Source organism: Theobroma umbraticum, unplaced genomic scaffold (genome assembly GCF_002168275.2).
Source record: "Theobroma umbraticum cultivar Fairchild unplaced genomic scaffold, ASM216827v3 scaffold_30.0, whole genome shotgun sequence".
Taxonomy (NCBI): Eukaryota; Viridiplantae; Streptophyta; class Magnoliopsida; order Malvales; family Malvaceae; genus Theobroma; species Theobroma umbraticum.
The window spans coordinates 14898781-14905824 of record NW_018397254.1 but is presented as its reverse complement, the minus strand read 5'-3'; positions in this window follow the sequence as shown (position 1 = coordinate 14905824).

Genomic DNA, 7044 nt, shown 5'->3' with positions numbered 1-7044 from the left:
TTTGATATGTATATGATGTGAGATAACTTGGGAGAAGCTTTAGATAAACATGATATAGTTTGATGTTATACTCCAGTAACCAGAGTGTTCTATGGAAAATGATGTGATTAACTATGATTGGCTTGGAAGGTAAGTCTAATGATGTGAGTGATGATCTTTAGAGATCTTGGGGATGATGATATGCCTCCATATTGGAAACTTAAGGACAATGATATGCCCTATATTTGGAGATGTTTGTTAGATCACGTAGGTGTACTGAGAGTATAATATCTATTATGTGTTTAGTGTATGTATATAATCCAGATTAAGTGCACCACTGATTGAGTATTATAGTTCTCACCCATTTTGTACCATGTCTAGATAAATAGGCCACTAGACAAAATGTGACAATGGTCATCTATTCACAGATTGATTTTGGCATCCGGTAGGTATCCCATTTTGATCACTCTGCTGCGTCAAGTCCACATTAGCTTCCATTCTCAAAATTTTAAGTTTAGAAAGTCATGTATTTTGGATACTATAGGCGTTGAGTACCATGTAATATTGTATACTAAAGGTTGTTGCTACGAACTTGCCTTGCATGGTTAATGTGTAACCCTATGATAATTGTATGAATTATGTGCCAAGGATGGTGTGTTGGTCCCATTGTAGTGCTAGAGGAGGAGTGAATAGGACTTAAAATTTTCTAGTTAGTCCTTTAAAGCTTATAGAGCTCTTAATCAACTAGATAGAGGAAGGTTTAAAGCTTGTTAGAATTAAAAGACACCAAGTAAGGAAGTGTAGAGAGAAGTGGATAACGCAAGAGTATTTATAGTAGTTTGGTCCCCTTCACGTACATTCACTACCTTGATCTCCTAATTAAGTATTTCCAACTTAACTTCACTATACCAGTAGAATTAATGGCTTCCACCAAGCTTTTACAAGGTGAGCTTATAACAAAGCTTTATTCCCTTACAATAAGCTTTAAAGAACTACCCACACTATAATTTCTTTGGAAAAAGAAAAAAAAAAGTACAACTAGAAGTCTTTACAAATCTAGAAAGATTACAAACAAGTTTAAACACTTTTTCTAGAGTAAGAGTGAAAAACAAGTGTTTTTGATGAAGGATTTTGGCTTTTAGCTCAAAATGGTTATTTTCTCATCCAACCTACTTTCTTTGGCTATTGGGGCTTCTTTTTATACTTGGGGGGTCAAATTTTTTTGTTGGGGACAATTTATACCCATTGTAGATAGCTCTAATGCCATTCTAGCCATTATTTTATCCTCTAGTGCTTAAATTTGAATGGGCAAACATAGTTCGGCTAATTGGTTACAAGCAACTATAACTGATTACAACTTCCTTGCCTTGCATTGTCTTACTGCTATGTACTCTGTGTTAACCGATTACAGAAGACTCTAACCGATTGAGAAATATCTATCTCTTGGCTTCTCAAGTTCAATAGACTTCCTTTAATTGGTTAACTCTCCCCTTAACTGATTGGAGTTTCACTTCCTTTAAACCTAATCAATTAGCACATGCTCTAATCAATTATAAATTTTTGAATTTGAATTTCCTCATTTTGGCTTCCTTCAATAGTCAGACTTGTTTCAAATTTGAATTTTATCACTTGGAGGTTCTTTAAGTCTTGTGCTCTAACCAATTAATCCCATACCTTAAACCGATTAGCACATTTCTATTTTCCTTTGTCCAGCACCTTCTTAATCAGTTAAGCCTAGTGTTAACTGATTAAGATTTTTCTATTTTGCTTCAACTTGTATGCCACCCATACCTTAACTGATTAAGGCTTTTTGATAATCATTTACAAAAACCCTATCTTCACTAACTCTTTTTATCTTTCTCACTTTAACTAATTAACATATCTATTATATGATCTTGTCTTTAATCATTCATTTTATTAAAGGAATCAACTTTGTTCTGCATATTTAAATAGTGAAGTTAGTCATTAATGAATGAGGAATGTTTTGTTATCATCAAAAACATATGAAGTCAACATTTTTCTCCTTTTTAATGATGACAAAACACTGTTAGATTAAAAGTGAAATGTTTATATAAAAAGAATTTATGTGCAGATTTAGGGATTTTTCCCTCTGAATATGTGTTCCCCCTAAATATGTGCCCTATGAACAATAAAATTATCCAATATGACAAAATGAAAAATAAAAGCATTCAATCATGAGAATATATATATGTATGAGCATTATTCAGCCATTTCACACAAGGCACTCAACACAAGTACACATAAAAAAAACCATTTTTCACAACAAATCATAAAACAAAACATATATAAACATTGTTCAATCATAAAACACACCATAAAGACAACTAAGGTTGTTTTTCCTACTAGCAACTTACTTCCTACTCCTGCGTTTCCTAGTCTTCTCCCTCTTTTTATCATCATTCAAAAAAAAGACCTAAAGCTGTAGTTCATTCAATCAAATTTAGAAGAGTACTCATTTAAAGAAGATTCATCAGTCCCTAGGTGAACATTAAAAGGTTCGATGTGGATGGAATAAATGGATTCAAGTTCAGAAAAAGTGGAAGATCTAGAAGGGATAACTTGAGGTGATGCAGGCTTGAAAGCTGGCTTGGTAGTGGACTCAGCTATTCTTGAACATTTTCTTCTTTTGAAAACTTTGGTTTTGGTGGTCATTGTTTTTCTAGCCTTTCTAACAATTTTCTTTGTAATTGGATTAGTATCAACTGCTTTTCCCTTGTCCTAACCTTTTCTCCTGTAACTTGTTTCTTCTTTTGTTGAGCTGACTGAGTTTCCTATTCCATCTCTACTTTTTGTTTGGTCTGATTAGCTTCAACTTCCTTAAGAATTTGTTTGATAAAGTTAGAAAGTAGGATGCCTTGAAATTCTTCAAGGGGATTTTCATTAGCTTTACAGCAATTGTGTGTTCCTCATTCAAGTGTTCTTCTTCACCTTGAGTTTCCTTCTCCACCTCACTTTCTTGTTTATTTTCCTTTTCAACTTCTTCATCTTCCTTTTCGTTTCCAATTTCTTAGCTTGCTTCTGTTTTAGGAGGTATTTCAGCAGCTTGTTCTTTTTCATTATCTATTTTCTTTTTCATAAGTTCTTTTTCATGTTCAGATGTGTGCAGATCAAATTAGTCAGTAGTAGTTCTTTTATTAGACATACTTGCAATAGTGGCTTGAGTTTCAGAGGTAAAGGGTTTGGTTCCCCTATCTTGATAGAAAAGGGCTTCAAGTTGTTATAGCTTTTCCTCAATTTTTGTCATCTTCACAGCTTATTCAGTTAGTTTTCCATCAAACTTCATGAGAAGATTGAATATCATTTCATTTTGAAATGGAGGCTGACTAACTCTTAAGTAAAAAGTGGAGGGAGTTTCAATGGTAAGGTGAAGTGGTGTGCTTCTGGTGGACTTCATGCGCTCATTTCTTTCTAGTTTGTATGCCATCTTCAAAACACTCCCGAAAAGATTCCCTAATCTTTGTTCTTTGTTAAGTCAGCTTGGAACCTTGTCCTCCAAATCCCTTTCTTTTTTATAAGAGTTGAAATAATATTGCCATATGGCAAGTTAGCCTTGTCTCCCAATAATTTTCCTTTAATTTTCTCAATCACGTATCTACCTACATTTAAGGTGATCTCAATAACCACAAATTCCATCAACCATAAGTCTTGGCCATTAATGTAGCTGAAGCTACTACTCCAGCCATGTAGTGTGGTTGCAATAAAGTAGTGCAGGATTTTGAGTTGTGCATTTTTTATGTCACTAGCCTAGCTTTTGGATGGAAAGTTTTCTTTTTTTCTAGTCACAATTTCCCAAATGTGATTGGGATCATACTTTTCTGGTATTTTAAATTCTCTTACTTCAAACTCTATTTTTAAAAATTCTCCTAGGTCCTTGGCACTAATTTGAAATTCTCTAGGAAATCATTCAACTTATCTTCTATATACTCCTCTTGACTAGCCAATATAGTTTTATCCACTACAATGCTAGAATAAAACTCGTGAACTAATGAGGGGCTCAACATTCCATCCTCAAAGGTGGTCAGATTCTTCAGTTTTAATTCTTCTAAATATCCTTCTAAATTTTTCTTTACTGTTATTGCTTCATTAAAACTAGGCCAATCAAAAAGTTTTCCACATGAAACTATTGCATTCTCTATATCTTAAATCTATCAACATACAACTTATTTCTAAATCCCTTTTTTCTATTGAGGAAGAGATGGAGGATCATCACCATCTCTTTTTCCTTTCCCTTTATCAGCAACTTTATGTGTGAGAAAGGTTTTAGCCATGGATTTGTTGAAGTGCACTTAGGGTTTTCTGAGTTTTGTAGAGAGAGAAAAATTGGAAGTTTTTAAGGCTTTGATCTTTTAAGGAATGGTTTTCTTTAATAGTTGGAGAGTTTTTGAAAGGAGTTTATTAACCAGTTACCCCACGTTTTGAGTGGGTGGTTTCCCTTACCAGTTGCCCAATATTCTTTTTTTCAAATTTTCTCACGCGATAATATTTTACTAGCAGGGGTGCTTTAATTGATTAGGGTATGACTTAACTAGTTAGTGTGTCTTTGACTTAAACCATTTCAAGGTGTTTGATTTTCATTAACTAATTAAGGAGACCATTAACTGATTAAAAATTCACTGACTTAGCTTGACTAACTTAAGGCAGAGATGTTCTAATTATTAAAGGGGGTCCTAACTTATTAGTATGCGTCTTTGTCCCTTTTAACTAATCAAAGTATTTTCTAATCAATTACATCAAGGAATGAACATGATCATCATGTAGTACATCAAACGCATGAACAATTGTACATAATTTAGGCTTTATTAGTATCAATCATTCCTAAACCTCTCTTAATTCTACAAAATAGTTCTTCACTCAATGGTTTTGTGAAAATATCAGCCAATTGATGTAAAGTGTCTAAAACGTCTATTTCGATATGTCCTTTAAGCACATGATCTCTAATGAAGTTATGTCTAATTTCTATGTGCTTAGTTCTTGAATGTTGAACGGGATTTTTAGAGATATTTATAGCACTCATATTATCACAATATATGGGAACTTTATGCATAGTCCTTCCAAAATCATTTAGTTGCTCCCTAATTCATAGTATTTGTGCACAACAACTACCAAGTGATATATATTCAATTTTAGCAGTTCATAGAGCACAAAATTTTGTTTCTTATAAGACAAGACACAAGTATGCTTTCAAGGAATTGACAAGTACTACTAGTGCTTTTTAGACCACTTTTGCTATTAGCAAAATCAACATCTGAATACCCAAAAAGATTAAAAGATGAATCTCTTCGATGCCATAAGCCTAAGCTTTGAATATCCATGAGATATCTAAAAATCCTTTTTACTATAATCAAATGTGATTCCTTGAGACATGATTGGAATATTGCACATAGGAAAACAATATATAGAATATTAGGTCTACTTATAGTTAGGTCAAGAAATGAACCAATCATACCTCAATAGAGCTTTTGATACACATCTTTTCCTTTATCATCTTTGTCAAGCTTTGTGGAGGGAGTCATAGGAATTCCAATTGATTTCATACTCATCCCACCAAATTTCTTAGCATTTCTTTGGTATATTTTCTCAGTTGTTGAATATTCCATCCTCACATTGCATGATTTGTAGACCAAGGAAGAACTTTAGCTCTCTCATCATGCTCATTTCAAAGTCGCCTTACATTTGCTTAGAAAAATTCTCACACAGCCTTTCATTAGTGGCACCAAATACTATATCGTGACATAAATTTGGACTACAATCAAATTAGTTTTATTTTTCTTAATGAACAGAGTATTATCTACACTTCCCCTAGAATATCCTTTTTCAATTAAAAATTTAGAAAGTCTGTCTTTCATATGAAGCTCTAGGAACTTGTTTCAATCCATATAGAGCTATATGCAATTTATACACAGGATCAATTTTATCAAAGACCTCAAAACTATGGGTTTATTTAGCATATACTTTTTCTTCTATGAAGCCATTAAAAAATATACTTTTAAAATCCATTTGAAATAATTTAAAGTTCATAAAGAATGCATAGGCAAGTAAAAGTCTAACAACTTCTAATCCAGCTACTAGGGCAAAAGTTTCATCATAATCAGTATGTTCTTCTTAATTATATCCTTAAGCAACTAACCTTACCTTGTTCCTTACCACATTTCCCAACTCGTCCATCTTGTTCTTAAACACCCATTTTGTACCAACAATTAGGTGGGTGGTTGACCTAGGAACTAGAGTCTAAACTTTGCTCCTTTCAGATTGACCTAACTCTTCTTGCATAGCTATCATCCAACTTTCTTCCCTTTTAGCTTTCTCAAAGTTCTTTGGTTCCACATGTGATATGAATGCAAGATACTCACAAGCGTCTTTTAATTCTCTTCTAGTTTTGACATCTTTTAGGGATCACCAATGATTAGTTCTTGATGATGATTTCTTACAAATCTCCAGCTTCTAGGAAGATCATTGAACTGTTCTTCAATTGTTTGCAAGTCTTCTAATGGCAATTCTTCATCATCTTTCTCTTTCGAGCCCTCTTCATCATTTTCTTTGTCATCTAAGCTCATCTTCTCCATTTTCTTCTCAATGTCATCTACATCTTCATCATCAAACACTACCTTCTTTTGTGCAACATTAGTTTCATCGAAAACAATATGAATTGACTTTTTTATAACTAAAGTTTTTTTTTAAAACACTCTATATGTTTTAGAGTTCAATGCATAGCCTAAGAAAATTGTCTCATCCTTTCTAGCATCAAACATTCCCAAGGTGTGTTTTCCATTATTCAAAACAAAGTGCTTACATCCAAAACTCCTAAAATGAGAAATATTTGATTTTTTTCCTTTGTAAAGCTCACAAGGGGCTTAGAAATCATGGCTCTAATGGAAACTTTTTTCAAAATGTAAGTTGTAGTGTTCATAGCTTTAGCTCACAAATATTTTGGTAAGTTGTTTTCACAAAGCATTATCCCTGCCATTTAATTTAAAGTCCTATTCTTTCTTTCAACAACTCCATTTTCTTGTGGACTTCTAGGAGTAGAGAAATTGTGATCAAAAC